The sequence below is a fragment of the Choloepus didactylus genome, chromosome 7 (genome assembly GCF_015220235.1).
Source record: "Choloepus didactylus isolate mChoDid1 chromosome 7, mChoDid1.pri, whole genome shotgun sequence".
NCBI classification, from domain to species: Eukaryota; Metazoa; Chordata; class Mammalia; order Pilosa; family Megalonychidae; genus Choloepus; species Choloepus didactylus.
This window is the reverse complement of record NC_051313.1, coordinates 147989328-148007777: the sequence shown is the minus strand read 5'-3', so window position 1 is coordinate 148007777 and position 18450 is coordinate 147989328.

The window sequence follows — 18450 nt, the reverse complement described above, 5'->3', positions numbered from 1 at the left end:
AGAGCACTTCAGTTTCTCCTTTGGAGCACTTGACCTAGTTGTAAGTTGCGTTTGTGCAGCCATGTGCCTGCTCTGTGCTCCTCTGACTCAAATAGAAGCTCCACGAGGGCAAATACTTGATTCTCCTCGATCACATGAAAATTCCCCGTGCCCTGGAAGACGCCTGCATGTAAAGGGGAACCTGGGAGCTGCTTGGTAATTTTACTGAGTCGGAGCTCAGGTGGAAACACATCTTGAAACCAGCAGTCTGTCCTTCCCACCTTCCCAGGGATTTGGCCACTGAAAAAACAGCTGGCAGCTTCTAGCGAGGAAGGCTTGGGGCGTATCTGGCCGTACACCTGTACTGTGGAAAATATATTTTGGTGAATATTAAGCCGGAACATTCTCATTTCTGCCCTTACAACACACGAACCTTGCTCCTCTCCACCTCTCCCCAGGGCAGCCGGCTGTACTTGACCTCTTCAACGAGGCTCGATAAACCAGCTTCTGGCTATTGAAAGTGAGGTTCCTGGACTGGCATTACTGGGGAGCTTGCTAGAAATGCAGATCCCCCGGTCCCTCCCCGGACCTGCTGAATCTGAACCTGCATTTTAACAAGGTCTCCAGGTGATCTGTGCAGCCCCTGGAGGGGTGCCCTGGAGAGAACCCCAGGATCAAGCCACAGAGCCCAGAACATGTGGCCGACACTCAGAGGAGCCAACCGGGCCGGCGAGCTCCTAAGTGGGACAAAGTCGGCTGCGGAGGGCCTGCCTGTGCAGAGAGGGGCACGATTGTGGGTTCTGCTGACTGTGACCTTGGCATCTGGGCCCAGCAGGGCAGAGGGCCACTGGCTGCCCATGCTCACCAGGGAGAAACTGAGGGGCATCCTCACATACTCCCGGGGGTGTCTGCCCTCCCAGGCGACGGTGTTCAGGGTCCCCAGGGAATTCGCCACTGTGGTTGGGAAGAGGAGTAGCAGAATTTAACTGGAGCCCATTGGGAGCCCATTAACCCCACAGGCCATAGCTCAGACTCCTGTTCCACCCCTGTTGGCAGGTAGTGGCTTGTTGATGAGGGCTTTACTGTGCCCCCGTAGTCAGCCACATGTCATGGCTTCCCCAACTTGACCCAGGCAAAGGAAGTCTGGACTGCCCACAGGGATAACCGAGGACAACACGAGTGACATCTTCAATCCCTTTGTCACTCGTTTTCCCTAACCTGCAAAGCCCCAGCTCAGGCAGCTGGGCAGTGCTCCTTCCATCCTTCAGTTGCTCTGTCCCTCCATCCCTCTGTCTGTCCCTCCCTCCCTCTTTCCCCTCTCTATCTGCCTCCTGCCCAGCACACCTATGGAAGGCTGCTCCTGCCTGGATTTAATTCCAACCTAGACGATGGGAATGGAGCCACAGCCCCTGCCAGCGGGAAGTACCCTGGGCCTGGTCACCTGCTCACCCCCTCTGATTATGGAAATGTCGCCTGGCAAATTAGGGCTCCCGGCTGAGGGCAGCAGGCCAACTCTCCTGTCGCTGTGCATTAATCAGCTGCATGCCCAGGACGGGCAAAGGCAGCCAGGCCTGGTAATAGCATGGGGACAACATGCTCACTCGGCCTCTCTGTCCCTTCCTGAAGGGCCCACCCACAGAATCCCGTAAGAGGGAACTATAAGCAATGCCAGGACCCCTACATCACACTTCGGGCTGATTGGCTCTGATGCAGTTAAGCTGTGCTATTCCAGATGGGCACAGCCTTTTCTGTGCCAGCCTCTCCAGCAGGCTCTGAATGGTATTTGCTGGTGACTCCACTGAGGCCAGGACAGACAGTGTTACCTTTTGGAGCTTATGCCATGTGTGTATCAGGGCTTGAGAGAACTTTTTAACAGAGGAGTGACCTAAAGCACATTTTCAACAGAGGGGCTAAGAGCTCAGGCTTGGGAATCTGGCAGATGCAATTTCAAACGCAGTGCCCCTGAGCAGACCACTTAACCTCACTGAGCCTCCTCTGCAGAATGGGACACCAGATTGTCATAAGGATTAGAAGACAGCATACATGAAAGCTGCTAGCATTAAGCCTGGTAAGTAGACAACGAAAGGGATAATGGGAATCTAGCTGTGGGTTCAGAGAGGGCCACCATCTAATTGAACGGAAAGGTCTGGAAGCTTCTGGAAAGATGGGACAGTAGGTAGCATACCAGAAGTTCTGAGCTTAAAGGAACTTTGGAGATCATTTTGTCAAGTGCCCCCATTTTAGAGATGAATTGCTTAGGTCCAGAGAAGTAAAATGACTTATATTATTTGGATGATTCCAATTATAAGCATCAGAATACCCAATCTAATTTGACTTAAATAATTATGTCCTAGAACAAGAAGTCTGGAGGTGACAGGGCTGGTCAGTGGCTCAACCTGTCCTCAAGTACACAGGCTCTTCCCATCTTTGCATTGCCAACCACAGAATGTTGGCAGTGTCTTCCCTTGTGGTTGCAATGTGGCTGCAAAAGCATCAACCAGCATTTCCCCACACAACCACCACCAAAAGCAGGGAGGAAGAGGGCAAGGCTCTTGATTTCTCTTCGTGTATTTCTTTTTATCATAGGTATCTTAGTTTTTCAGGCTGCTAAGACCAATACCACATAATAGGTTAGCTCAACAACAAGAATATATATTGGCTCTTGGTTTCAGAGGCTAGAAGACTTGCTTTCTCCAAGGATCAGCAGCATTCTGGCTGGCCAGCATTCTGTGAGTTGAGTTCCTTGAGTTCCTTGGCTTTCCCGTCACATGGCAATGTCCTCCCCTTTCTCCTCCAGGTTCTGTTGACTTCCAGCTTCCATTGCCTCCCATTGGCTTTTTTTCACATTGTCTGAATTTCTTCTGCTTATAAAGGACCCCCAACCTCAATCAGTTGGGTCATACCTTTACTAAAAATAACAGCTTCAAGAGATCCTACTTACAGTTGGTTCACACTACGGGAAAGTGTTTAAGTCCAAGAACAGGTCTAAATCGGGGTACATAATTCAACCCACCACAAGAGGGAAAATCTTTCTCAGGTATTTCCTCAACCAACTTCCCTTTAAGTCCCATTGGCCAGACCCACACTCCAGCTGCAACCACAACTGGGAAAGGGAGTATCTAGCATTTCCAGCCTCAAATGTAGGAAAAACACTCTACTAGAAAAAATAAAGGGAATGGGGAATGGTATTTTATAGGTGACCATCTGTGTCCCCCAGACTTGCCTGAAGTCATTCAGCTATTTGGTAACTAGCAATGGGGACCACTAAAACCCATTTCTCTTAATTCCAGGCCCAATGCCCCCGTTTCTGAATCTCTCTCCCTGTAGTGTGCTGCCTCTCCATTGGGCAGGGCCTTTAAAAATAGGTCACCATGAAGGGCAGGAGGAGAGGAAAATATCCCTGGCTGGGAGACTAATTAAGCTGTACTTGGAGCCCAAAGTGAATGGCATATGTTGTTTGAGAATCCAGGACAGGCCACGATTCTCTTTTATTGTCATCTGCTTCTAGAGCCCTCAGATTGGAGTCCCAGGTGAGGGAGGGAGGACAGCCTAGGCGTGCTGGGACCTGACGAGGCAACTCAACTGGGACATCCAACCAGCTTCCCACTGGGCTCAACCCTCAAGACTTCTGCATCAGGGAAGTTTGTCAAAGAGGGTGGCCAGCATCCATCTGTGGATTCGCCGAAGAAGTTGGTATTCATGACCCAAAAGATTGCCTTCCAGATTTACAAAGTGTTTACTCACTGATGGGCACCTTTCCTTTGAGTGTTTTTAAGCTTTTTAAAAATGTTAATTTATTTATATCCATAACTCATGGTTAGGTAGATGGCACATATCCTTTCCAAAGATAAGAGTATTCAGATGCAGAGAATACAGGGCAGCTCAAAACCAAACAGAAACACGACATTCTGGGTTTGTCAGGGGCAGTATTTGTGACCAGAAATCAAAATGCAAAGCCCTTTGTCACTTTTTGAAGCCAAACATCGGAAAACTAACTATGGGTGGCCCAATGGTTTGGAGGCATGGAACAGTGGGCCCTTTTGGTAACTGCACTTGTTTCCCTATGGCTGGAGCACAGGACCATGGACCTCGAGAGGGCAAGAGGGGTCCTAGCCAGCTTTGGATGCTGGCTGAGGAGTGACGTGACCACACCTCCATAGGTAGGAGGAGAAGAACACTTCCATGTTCTGGAAAGTTCTCCAGGAGAGCATTGGGGAGTGGCCAGGAGGAGCCCAGACTGAGGCTCGGAGCCCAGCATTAGTCCTGTGGGAGACAACAGAGGGGATAGGAAGGTGTGGTCATGGAGGAGGGATCCTAAGGATGTAGAAAGGAACTGGGGCCTGATTAAGTTGATGAATGTGGATGGGGTGAATGGTGGTGTCCTTCAATGAGGCAGAGGACACAGCAGGAGAAGGAAAGGACAGAGAGAGATGGGATACCCTTTACTTTCAAGGTACCTGTGTCCACATTTTCTCTGTCTGTAGGGAACTCCCATCACCGAGCACACTGCTGTATCCTGGGTAGGGAAGGCACAGCTCAGGGAAGCCAGACTGTGATGCTGCCATCTAGAAGAATGAATTCCCCCTTCCCTCTTCATTGCCTCTTTTCCAGGAAAGTGGATTAGAATCATAGGGTACCACATCCAGAATGGCCCCTAGAAATCAGCAATCCAACTCCCCGATGGTGGAGAGGAGGAGACTGGGGCCCAGCCATGTACAATCCCTGTCCCAAAGCTCTTACTACTAAGTAGTGGAAGAACTTGAAGCCCCCACAGCCAGGAGCCCTTGACAAGTCACTCAAGCTTCCTGAGCCTCAGTTGTCCCATCAGTAAGCTGGGAATGAGCTGTTAGGATTCTTAGATGCAAGCAACAGAATGCAGAACTCCAGGCTCCTTGGTGAACAATTTTTTCTTAATGCTTTCATGATTTTTTTTTACCACCATGAAACTCATTTGTGATTTTTCTCCCCAAGGACCCCATGTTTTAAAAGATTTTCATCTACCAAACAACTGCATTTATCAAGTAATACTTTATTCATTTTCCCATTTTTAAAATTAATCAAAAATATACATAACTGCCATCCAGAGTCTCTGATCAGCAGGAGATAACCCTTATTACCATCGTGGGTTGATTTAATCCCTGCCAAATGCAAAGAAACTCTAGGTTTTTGTTAGCCTAAGCAACTTCATTGTAGGAATTTGTAGGTTTGCCATTACACTTTGTGAAATATTTAAAATCGCTCCCAGACCCCTGTCACTAATTCATGGAGCCCTGGGCCTCCAGGGACCCTGGTTAGGAACTACTGAACCATATTCAGCAGCAAGTAAGATGCAGCGGGAAACTTACTGTCCCGGAGCTCTTACCACTAAATCATTGAAGAACTTGAAGCCCCCACCAGCCAGGAGCCCTTGACAAGTCACTCACGCTTCCTGAGCCTCAGTTGTCTCATCGGTAAGCTGGGAATGAGCTGTTAGTCAGGATTCTTAGTTGCAAGCAACAGAAACAAACCCTGCACATGTTAAGCAGAAAAGAATGTATTGAAAGGTGGGTGCCTTGTGGAGTAGCTGGGAGTGCTGGGGAGCAGGCTTGGTGCCCATAGCTGGAAACCACTGAGCTCATTCGTGGAGACCCCACAGCTGCAGCCACTACAGGCCCTGCTTATTCCAGTCACCAGGTGCTGTCACTTCCACCTCTGGCCCAGGTTCTCCATCTCCTGCAGCCACAAGGGCCACCCAAGAGAGATCCCAGGTCCCCAGGGCTCTGGGATAGATACATCTGCCTGGGGGAGTCTGGGTCACATCTCCATCCCTTAGCTGCAAGGAAGACTGAGGAAACAAGCCCCTGGCATTTGCATCTTCTACTGTTCGGGTGTCAGGCTCTGCCTCCCATCAAGACGCCAGAGATGGGAAATTCTGGAAACAAGGGAAGATGATTTGGGGTGGGGCAGCCAAAAAGAATGACAAACCTGCACCACACTAAAACCTACCGTGGAGATTAAAGAGGACACATATAAAGTACCTGGCACATGGTGGATGCACAGAAACGCTGGTGATTGTGTCTTTCCTCCTTTGAAATGTTAACATAGAAGCAGATTCACAAAATAACTACTGCATTTTAAGAGGTTATTGATGACAGGCAACCTTTCCATTTCCTCTTCGCCCATCTCTGAGCACCCCACCAACACCACCACACACTAATTCATGATTCAAATACAACCGCTCTCTCGCCTTCCTAGTTTAGAGGTTTCTTTATTTGAACGTGATGACAATAGCAGCTAGTCATTTATCTGGTGGATGCTAATCCTTGTCTTTGGCTTTCTGAGATCAGCTCGACAGTTGAATGCGGGACCTGGCCATGTCGACTAAGAAGCCAATCAGCAGTGAGAAGGTGCAAGGAGGGATCCTGGAGATGGGAGGACAAGGTTTGCCCTCCTCACTGGGGCAGTCAGCCCTGTCTGCTGTGTGCTCAGTATCCTTGTTTGCTCTGCCTCAGTAAGGAAGGAAGGTCACCTCATATGCAAAGTCTTGACTCTGATACAGCCAACTCAAGAAGAAAATGGAAGCCAAATAAACAGGTAGAATTTATTCTGGTATAATCTCAAACTTTCAGAAAAGTTGCACAAATAGTACAAGGAACGTCCATAAACCCTTTGCCCAAATTCACCAATTTTTAGTCCATTTACCTTGTAATTCTCTCTCTCTCCCTCCCTCTCTCTAATTGTGCCACTTTACTTCTAAAGACTAAAGTGTGTATTCCCTAAGAACAAAGACAATCTTTTATATAACCACAGTGGTTATTATCAACATTGGAAAATGTAACATTGGTCTTTAGTCTATATTCAAAAGTCATCCGTTGTTCCAATACTGTTCTTTAGAGCTATTTGAGGGTTTCCAAATGATCCTTTATTTACTAGTTTCTGGTTTAATTCCACTGTGGTCAGAGAACATTGCTTTTTGAAAGGTATTGTGTCTTCTTCTATGTCCCTCCCCTGAGTCTTTCACCTGCCCCCGTCCCCAGGGCCCTGGAGGTTCCCGCTGTGTGTGCGGTTCACGGGACAGACAAGGACGGGGTGGATTTGCTATGCAGATTTTAGGACTTCCCTCTCTGGCTCCTTTCTGTCTTCTATTTTCTCCCTTGTTCTCCAGCCACTAGGGCAGCCCACCCTCCATCCTCTGACTCCCGGAGGCAGTAAGACCTTGCTCCAGCTGTCCCAAGCTTTGTGGACCAGGTAGAGACCCAGGCAAAAAGGAGCCTTCTCACAGAGCACGTCCCTTCTTTCAAAAGTTGACTCCTAAGTTTCTGCATATTTGCTCTCCAGTGTCTTCAAATTGTTGTTTTTTGTTTTTTTTTTTAAATATTTTGTCCAGAGTTTATACATCAATACATACACACATAATCAAGAGTGCTTCTTACTTGTGCCCCACTCTATAATTTCATATTTGGAACAAACTTAATCCAATATACTCACTTTCAATTCCAGGTGGATTCATCTGATTTCATTATCTCTCCTTAACGTTACACAAAAGGTCCTTTTGATTTGGAACTTAATATAAATAACAAAAGAATGGAGCAAGAAGAAGCTAAACACACATGTGAGACGAACAAAGTACCACAGGCTTAAACCTTACGAATTAGTCAACCACTTGTGCTTAAATGTACAAATGAGGAAATGTTGCTGGAACATTCCAGGTGGTATTTTATGAATCAGATTTTTAAATATTTGACTTAGTTGAGTAACAGTCTAGAAAAACGGTCTCCCTAGTTTGGAGGGACAGTCTCTTCAGCCTTCTTGTCCTTTGATATATTAATGCATCTTTCACCTAACAAAAAGTGGGCCCAGAGTAGAGACCTGATCTTAGGAATGGTGGAAGGCAGGCCTGGAGGGCTAGACAGAATGGAGTAGACCACGTTCTACCTGGTCCACAAGGCTTGGGACAGCTGGAACGATGGATGGGCAGGACCCCCAAAAGAACTTAACAATAAGAGACCCCAGACACCATCATTTTACTAACTCTCAGGCAAACATGTACAAATGGGTTGACCTCTCTGTCTTCATCATCCTCCCTGGCAAACCCCTCCCTGCTTACAGGTAACTCTTCTTCTATGCCACCCATGCACCCAAGTACACTCTCTCCCAGAGGAAAAGACCTGTCAGCACTTCCTGCATCACTCCAACAACCAGCCCTGACCAGGATCCCCCCAGTCAACCAGTGCTGATGGGGTGGCTCTAAATCTGTGAGCACAGCACCTCCGGTGGTCCCTCAGCACCGCAGACAATCTTGCTACCTTTTACCAGTCAGTTCACTTCTCTTCCTAGACAACGACATCACGACTTCTTACCCTTTTCCAACAGCCCTTCCTTCTCCCCATACTCAGGCCATCTCAGTTCTTGTTCCTCTGGAGAATGGAGGCGATCAGGAGGGCACACCGCAAGCCCTCCACCCAATCTGCCCCCATGTGCTGCACCCCGGCCCCTGCCCCCCACCTCCTGTTTTTGTGGACAGGTTAACCAAGCTCTACCTAACCTGGCTCCCTCTCGCCTATTTAAGGCCTTCCTCTGCATGTGTCCCCTCTGTCACCAGTCATCTGTTTTGTGAGCCTGTTGTGTCCACATTTGGAAGCTATTCAACTTAAAGAGGGTGAGGTCTCATTTGAAGAAAGAAGTTTCCTGAGGAGGCTGCTGCCCCAAGCCCTGTGGGGTCAGCTGGGGCAGACAGAGCAGGGCATTCACAGAGATCTTTGTACATGAAACAACCACTCAGTAAAAAGCTGTTACCTGACAGTTTAGTTGCAAGCTGAAATGAAACAGGAAAACAACAAAATGTTTTTATATTTAATTTTATTCCTAGCAACCTCCCTCTATGAACTTGCTCTGTTGTTGTGCTGAAGGGGTATCACATTTCCCAAAATATAACTTTGGGTGCATTTCAACTTGGCAAAAAAACTCAGTTTCAATGGGCTTTGGAACAAGCTCATCCGCCCATTGCCCCCGTGATGTCAAAATGTCATGTCATGTGACACACCCCCCCCTTCTACTTCATAACATAAAATGTAAGGACACCCAGTGCTACTTTCAGGCTAACAATAAAAGAGAGTTATCTCCCTTTTAAAATGCATCCAGCATTTGGCTGTGGAAGGTTGAGGAGCAGAAGCTGTTTGGAACCAACAAGATTCAGGCTCCATCAGGAAGACCAAGTTCTTTGCTCTGCAAATGGAGGTCATGTGGAACAGCGGAACTAAAGGGCTTACGTGAAAACTCAAATGTTGTTGACTCAAGGTTCAATGAAGTCATCTAACACTTCAAAAAAATTTTTTTATTTAAAACAACAATAATTTATTGTTCTGTGAGTCAGGAATTCAGGCAGGCCATGGGTGAGCTGGTGTAGAAAGTACCAGAAGGTTTCGTTCACATGTCTGGTGTCTCAGGGCTCTTCCACATGGCCTCTTCAACTTCACATGTGGGCTCATCTTTCACTTTTCTAGCCCAAGTTCTTTGCACCATGGTGGCTGGCATCTGGTTCAGAAGAGGGCCAGTGATGTGTGGAAGCCTTCTCCAGATTCCCACCCTGAGGTGCCCCTTGTTTTCATTAGGTGGTACACAGTTCTCCACATGCTCACCTGGTCAAGTGTAGTGTCCTTACCGACAGGGGCAGCCTCAGGCCCAACACCTACCAGCAGTCAGGGTAAAATGCTGGGAGAGGGCTGAGGGGACCATCCAGTACATGCCAGCCAACTGCCAACACATTCTGATGGAGCATTTACAACTCCCCTGGGCATGGGAAGATGATGGTGAAAGAAGAAGACACTGCTCTGCCCTCATGGAGCTTACATTCTAATGGGAGAGAAAAGTGAAGACAGACAAACAGCCAAATATTTTCACATTGAGATGGGTGCTATGCAGGACATTAGCAACAGCCTGGAATAGGGTACAGGGTTCTACTACTTATGTGCATTGGTCAGATTTGTTATTTAATCTGAGGCCCAAAGGATGAGAAGGTGCAGCTGAGTGGAAGACAGTGATCCAAGCCAGGGCAGAGCCCGGGAAAGACTCTGAGAAGAGGAGGAGATGGGGTGCTTGAGAAGCTGAAATAGGCTCGGCACACTGCCCAGAGCAGAGAGAGTGGCAGGGGGGTGACAGTGAGATGAAGATGCAGGGGAGGGTTTGGGACAATCAGATGTGCCATATCAGCCATTGGGGGAGTATGGATTTTAATCTCAGAGAAGTGAATGTGGGGAGACAGCCAAAGGAGGTGGCAGTCATTTGACTGGAGGTCGTGGTGGTGAACACTAAGGTAGTGGCAGATGGACAGAGAGTGGGCAGATTTAAAATGGATTGACTGGATGCAAAGAACAAGGGGAGGGGAAGAATCATGAATGAGGCTTGCCTGGGTTTTATGGGTCAAGCCGCTGGGCAGATGGTGCAGAAAACTACAGGTGCATGGGTTTGTGGGGGTAGTTGTGGTGGGAGAGGGAGAAACCCAGGATTCTGTTAGGGCTGTGTTAGGTGTGAGTCATCCCAGAGGAGGCACCAAGTATGCAGCTGGATATGTGAACGTGGGTCTGGGCTGGGTATAAACACTTCATCATCATTGTGGAGATGGCATCGGGAAGCCAACATCATCACTGAACTCTTAGACTTGGGGCATAGGGTCCGACAGGCCAGAACTAGCAGGGACTCCTAAGCCCTGAGTGGAGTAGAAAGAACATGTTCTAATCCTCACAACTGAGTGAGCAGGATCCAGTCAATTCTCCTCCCTTGGACTCAGTTTCCTTAACATATGAAAATAGGTGGAGATGTCATAAGAATTGGTCCCCTATAAAGAAAAAACTTCCTCGTGTTTCCTTATTGTTGGACTGAAAACATTTCTGTTGCAATGATACTTAGATATTCATAATTATAAAACCAAGTTTAATCCTTATGTGTTATAGCTATTATACAGTTATCAATCTGAAGTAAATTAAAGAAGGACGTAAAACAGACTTGGACATCTTTCCCCTGCTACAAGTGACCATGATGTGAGGGACATTGAACAGATAAATTCTAAGATTCCTTTCGGTTCTAACATGTGATGATTATCTGAGCCTGCTGATGCAGTGAGGATGAGAGAATCAACTGGGAAATAGTCATCTGAAGATCCAAAGGTGGCATGGTAGGCAGATGGTAGATGATAGATAGGTAGATAAGTAGATAGGTAGGTAGGTAGGTAGAAAGGTAAATAGATAGATGATAGATGAATAGATACATAGACACATAGATAGATAATTGATAGATTAGATAGATGGATATCAACAGAAAATGCGTAGATGGATAGATAGCTATAGATAGGCAGACAGATGGACAGATAGATACAGAGACAAACACAGTATTTTCCCTAACAAAACTAGAACAAAACTGGGGTAGAAAGAAAAGCAGTAAGATGAAAAAAGATCTTTTACCAAATTTTTCAAATTTGGAGATTTTTCAGCTCCAAAAAGCTCAGCTTTTAATTTTTCTTGGCTCCATACTTAACAGGTTCAGTTGAAAAAAAAAAAAATGGTAGGAGACTGTGCTGGTTTGAAGCTGTATGTGCACCCAGAAAACACCATGTTCTTTTAATCCATTCTTGTGGGGGCAGATCTACTGTGTGCGGGAACTTTGATTAGGTTGTTTCAGTTAGGATGTGACCCACCCAATTCAAGGTGGGTCTTAATCCTTTCCTGGAGCCCTTATGAAAGAGGGCAGAGAGATGAGAAACACTTTGGGAGAATCAAGAAGGATGCACAGAAACTGAGAGAGCAATTTTGAAACCAGAACCCAGAGACATTTTGAAGAGAGCCATTGAAACCAGAACCCAGGAGAGAAGGACCAGTGGACATCACCATGTGCCTTCCCATGTGTCAGAGGAAACTCAGAAACCATTGGCCTTTCCACAGACATGTTACGTATGTCTTGATGCCTTAATTTGGACAATTTCATAGAACTGTATATTTGTAAACTAACAAATCCCCATTGAAAAAGCCAACACATTTCTGGTATATTGCATTCCAGCAGCTTTAGCAAATTGAAACAGAGATCTCTCTGAATAATTATCATGCTAGTTTGTATTTGAAATTTTACTTACAAAAGCAGGAGGGAAAATTATGCTTCAAGCTACTCACCTCACCCAGTAACGGGTATCATTTTGCAGGTTCCCTTCTAATCTTTTATCATGTGCAGCTATTTTTTACTTACTATATGTATCATTTTGTATTCTTTTTGGACTTAAGCTACCAATATGTGTTTTTCTATGTCGCCACATATTGCTAATTATAATTTTGTTGGTGGCAACATACTATAATGCCTAGATACACCACAATTTGCACAATCATCTCCCTATTGTTTAAAATGTAAGTTTCTATCCATCAGTCACTAGTATAAAGCATACTGCAGTGAACATCTTCAGCTTTATCTATCCTGTGGGTTATTTTGTTTGGCTAGACTCCTAAGTGGGAATTTCTGGGTCAAAGGCAACTATTTTATTTAAAAAAAAAAAATCATTGTGGATGATCTGAACATAGACTTGAAGATAAAATAGAAAAAGGCAGATTTGCAGCAGGCACCAATGAAGGAATTTTATAACACTAAGGGAGAAGCAGGGCCTGTGTTACCAAGTCATAAATCCTGCTGCGAACACAGAGAAGTGTCATGCTCGTCTCTCTAAACCTTTCTTGATGTCCCCAGGCAAAGATGCTGAGAACAATTCTGAACACTTCAGAACCGGCATACAGACACCAGTTACCAAGGAGACCTTCACATTTCCCTTCTTTAACAGGTTAACAGTTCTGTATCTGTGCTTGAAGGTTAGACAGAATTAGTTCAAAAAGGGGGGAAAAAAGAAATGGTTTAAAAAGACAATTGAACTGTTAACCCCAGGAATCAGTGCCCAGAACAATACAGAGAACCGTCTGGTCCATTTCTTTTTCTGTATGACTTCATGGTTGGACCTTTTCTCTTGGGTGAATTTATTTCCATTTTTCTTTAATAAAATAGAACCACCAGTGTGTTCTGTGGCATCTAATTACCTACAGCCTGTGGTGTGCCAAATGTCCCTGCTGCATGAACTCACCAGGGGCCCAATGAGAAATACAATGAGGCATAATAGAATGATTAATCTGGTCATGTAGAAATCAGAAACTTGGGAGCTCAGACTCATGTGCTCTGTCTCTGCCCTGGCTCCATTGTTATTATCAGACCATCGGGGCCTAGGAGCATGTCATACCCAGCTGCTCAAAAGGAAACTCAGAAGTCTCCATCACCTTTCTCCTCACTGGATTTTCCACATCCCCACTGGCTTTTCTCAGCTTTAAAACTATCCTTGCAGAAGACTTGCATAGACATTTCTCCAAAGAAGATATACAAATGGCCAACAAGCACATGAAAAGATGCTCAACATCATTAGCCATTAGGGAAATGGAAATCAAAACCACAATGAGATACCACTTCACACTCACTGGGATCACTGTTAGTTTAAGAAAAGGAAAACAACAAGTGTTAGCAAGGGTGTGGAGAAATCTGAACATTTCTGCATGGCTGGTGGGATTGTAAAATGGTGCAGCCATTACAGAACACAGTTTGGCAGTTCCTGAAGAAGTGAAACAGAGTTACCATATGGCCCAACAATCCCACTAAATATATACCCCAAATAATTGAAAGCAGGGACTCAGACAGATATTTGCACACCAATGTCCATAGCAGCATTATCGACAAAAACCAAAAGGTAGAAGCAACCCAACTGTCCATCAACAGATGAATGGATAAACAAAATGTGGTATATACACACAATAGAATATTATTAAGCCTTAAAAAGGAATGAAGTTCTGATACATGCAACAACATGGATTAAGCTTGGAACATGCTGAGTGTAAGAAACCAGACACAAGACAAATATTGTGTGATTCTACTTTTAAGAACTATTTAGAATGAGCAAATTCATGAAGGCAGAAAGTCAATTAGAGATTAGCAGGGCTGGGGGGCTTGGGGAGGGAGAGTTATTGTTTAATGTGTGCAGAGTTTCTGGGTGATCAAAAATTTTGGTAATGGAAAATGGTGATGTTACTATCCCATTATAAAAGTTATTAATGCCACTGAATTGTACACATTAAATGTTTAAAACGGCAAATTTTATGTTTCACAAATATTACCACAATTTTTTTTAAATCAGCTGACAGAGACTGAGAGCTGAATCTCTAGGTGGTTTGCTACCTTTTATTGTGTATGAGTTTGCAAGACCAGAATTCAGGATGCTGTGGATTCATACCTAGTGCATTGTCTGCAGTTGCAGCCATAAACCAATGACCTAGGTTTAGTTGCAGCTTTGTGCTAACAAGAGATAAAAAAAAAAAGAATTTACCACTTATTGATGTGTAGCATGTATAACTCATAGCCCAAAAACTGGGAGTGCAAAAATATAATTCTTTTTGCATTTTCTATAATATATCTTTTAAAGCTGAGCATCCACGAGGGAAGATAAAAACATAGCTGCCGTTCTTCCCAGGGTTTCTCCCTTTTCCTAGTGTTGGGCTAGGCTTATGGGGCTTAACAAAGTACTGATTGGCTGGGGCAGGGGGGACCCACCTGGTCTTTGGGCATCAGTACACCCAGGTTGCTGCTGAGATACCCATGGTGACAGAACCTCTGGCATCTTCCTAATGTTCTTCTGTGTCACACCTGGGGCAAAAAAAAATCCTGTGCTTCTGCCTGTGGTCCTGCCATCTAGACACATCATGGAGCACTTCCTTTCTGGGCTCTTCTGCCTCTCTGAGGGGAAAGCCAGGGTTTGGGGGATGATGAAGTGACAGGGAGCTTTCTTTTAAGCCTGCACGATTCTTTGTTCCTTTACATTTCTTCAAGGTGCTCTGTGAACTCCCTTCCCCCACGTGTTTAGGGTTTCCTAAAAAAATTAAAAAGCCAGAAGGAAATTACCTTAAATTACTTTGGTTTTAGACCTTAGGGGCATTAGGCACAGCGGCTGACTTGCATAAATGGGGGTGGGGGGTGAAGGGGAAGATCCTGGAAGAACCACTACACACACAGACACGCGCACGCACACACACACACACCAGTTAATATCTCAAAATAACACTGTGCCAAATAATCTCCTTTGCAAATCCTTGTGTCCTCATAAAGATGTACTTCTCATCCAAGTGATCCATCATCTCTCAGTAAGATGGGGCCTGTGTTTCTTTCCCAAATTGAGATCCCAGTATTAGCAATTTCCACCTGCAAAGCAGCACCTGGCCATGTAGGTGACATTTCTCCAGCCCACCCTAGAGTTAGTGCTTTAGTTTCCTAGGCTGCTCAAGCAAATGTCATGCAGATGACATGATCCTATGTATAGAAAATCCTGACAAATCCTCAACAAAGCTACCGGAGCTAATAAACAAATTCAGTAAAGTGACAGGTACAAGATCAACATGCAAAAATCAGTAGTGTTTGTATACACTATAATGAGCAATCTGAAGAGGAAATAAAGGAAAAATCCATTTACAATAACAAGTAAAAGAATAAAATATCTAGGAATAAATTTAACCAAGGATGTAGAGGACTTATACACAGAAAATTACAAAATATTCCTGAAACACAGCAAAGAAGACCTAAATAAATGGGAAAACAATCTGTGCTCATGGATTGGAAGTCTAAATATTGTTAAGATGTCAATTCTGCCCAAAGCAATTTACAGATTCAATACAATCCCAATCAAAATTCCCACAGGCTTCTTTGCAGAAGTGGAAAATCCAATCTTCAAATTTAATGAAAGAGAAAGGAGCCCTGAATAGCCAAAATCATCTTGAAAAAGAAGAGTGAAGTTGGAGGACTCACACTTCCCAATTTTTTAAAACTGATTAGAAAGCTACAGTAATCAAAACAACATGGTACTGGTGCAAGGACAGACATGTATATCAATGGAATCAAATTGAGAGTTTAGAAATAAACCCTCATATCTATGGCCAATTGATTTTTTTTCATTTTTATTGAGATTGTTCAGGTACCATACAATTATCCAAAGATCCAAAGTGTACAATCACTTGCCCCTGGGTACCCTCATACAGCTGTGCATCCATCACACTTAATTTTTGTTCAATTTTTAGAAACTTTTCATTACTCCAGACAAGAAATAAAGTGAAAGATGAAAAAAGAAAATAAGAAAAGGAAACTCTAATCCTCCCCTATCCCTAACCAACCCCCCTCAATTTTTGACTCATAGTATTGGTATAGTACATTTGTTACTGTTTATGAAAAAATGTTGAAATACTACTAACTGTAGTATATAGTTTGTAATAGGTATATAGTTCTTCCCTATATGCCCCTCTATTATTAACTTCTAATTGTATTGTCATACATTTGTTCTGGTTCATGGAAGCGATTTCTAGTATTTGTACAGTTGATCATGGACATTGCCCACCATAGGATTCAGTTTTATACCTTCCCATCTTTTGACCTCCAACTTTCCTTCTGGTGACATATATGACTCTGAGCTTCCCCTTTCCACCTCATTCACACACCATTCGGTGCTGTTAGTTATTCTCACATCTTGCTACCAACACCCCTGTTCATTTCCAAACATTTAAGTTCATCCTAATTGAACATTCTGCTCATACTAAGCAACCACTCCCCATCCTTAAGCCTCGTCCTGTATCTTGGTACCTTATATTTCATGTCTATGAGTTTACATATTATAATTAGTTCCTATCAGTGAGACCCTGCAATAATTGTCCTAATGTGTCTGGCTTATTTCACTCAGTATATTGCCCTCGAGGTTTTGTCATCAACCCATTTTTTTTTTTTTTAATATGGTTTTGTTCACTCACCATACATTCCATCCCAAGTAAATAATCGATGGTTCTCTGCATGGTCATACATTTACGTGTTCACCACCTTCACCACTATCTATATAAGGGCATCTACATTTCTTCCACAAGGCAGGAGGGAGAGTCAAAGAAGGTAGAGAGGCAAAAGAAAGAGGAAAAAAATGACAGCTAGGAAGCAGCAAAAGGAAAAATAACCTTAAATCAAAGTAGAATAAAGAATCAGACAATACCACCAATGTCAAGTATCTAACATGCCTCCCCTATCCCCCCCCTCTTATCTGCATTCACCTTGGTATATCACCTTTGTTACATTAAAGGAAGCATAATACAATGATTCTATTAGTTACAGTCTCTAGTTTATGCTGATTGCATCCCTCCCCCAATGCCTCCCCATTTTTAACACCTTGCAAGGTTGACATTTGCTTGTTCTCCCTCGTCAAAGAACATATTTGTACTTCTTATCACAATTGTTGAACACTCTAGATTTCACCAAGTTACACAGTCCCAGTTTTTATCTTTCCTCCTTTCCTGTGGTGTCTCACATGCTCCCCACCTTCCTCTCTCAACCGTATTCATAGTTACCTTTGTTCAGTGTACTTACATTGTTGTGCTACCATCTCCCAAAATTGTGTTCCAAACCACGCACTCCTGTCTTCTGTCACCCTGTAGTGCTCCCTTTAGTATTTCCTGTAGGGTGGGTGTCTTATTCACAAAGTCTCTCATTGTCTGTTTGTCAGAAAATATTTTGAGCTCTCCCTCATATTTGAAGGACAGCTTTGCTGGATATAGGATTCTTGGTTGGTGGTTTTTCTCTTTCAGTATCTTAAATATATCACACCACTTCCTTCTTGCCGCCATCATTTCTGCTGAAAGATCCACACATAGTCTTATTAAGCTTCCTTTGTATGTAATGGATTGCTTTTCTCTTGCTGCTTTCAGGATTCTCTCTTTGTCTTTGACATTTGATAATCTGATTATTAAGTGTCTTGGCGTAGGCCTCTTCATATCTCTTCTGTTTGGAGTACGCTGCGCTTCTTGGATCTGTAATTTTATGACTTTCATAAGAGATGGGAAATTTTCATTAATTATTTCCTCTATTATTGCTTCTGCCCCCTTTCCCTTCTCTTCTCCTTCTGGGACACCAATGATACGTACATTATTGTACTTTGTTTCATCCTTGAGTTCCCGGAGATGTTGCTCATATTTTTTCATTCTTTTCTCCATCTGCTCCTTTGCATGTAGGCTTTCAGGTATTTTGTTCTCCAGTTCCTGAGTGTTTTCTTCTGCCTCTTGAGATCTGCTGTTTTATGTTTCCATTGTGTCTTTCATCTCTTGTGTTGTGCCTTTCATTTCCATAGATTCCACTAGTTGTTTTTTTGAACTTTTGTTTTCTGCCATATATATGCCCAGTGTTTCCTTTACAGCCTCTATCTCTTTTGCAATATCTTCTCTAAACTTTTTTAATTGATTTAGCATTAGTTGTTTAGATTCCTGTATCTCAGTTGAAGTGTACATTTGTTCCTCTGACTGGGCCATAACTTTGTTTTTCTTAGTGTAGGTTGTAATTTTCTGTTGTCTAGGCATGGTTTCCTTGGTTATCCAAATCAGGTTTTCCCAGACCAGAACAGGCTCAGGTCCCAGAGGG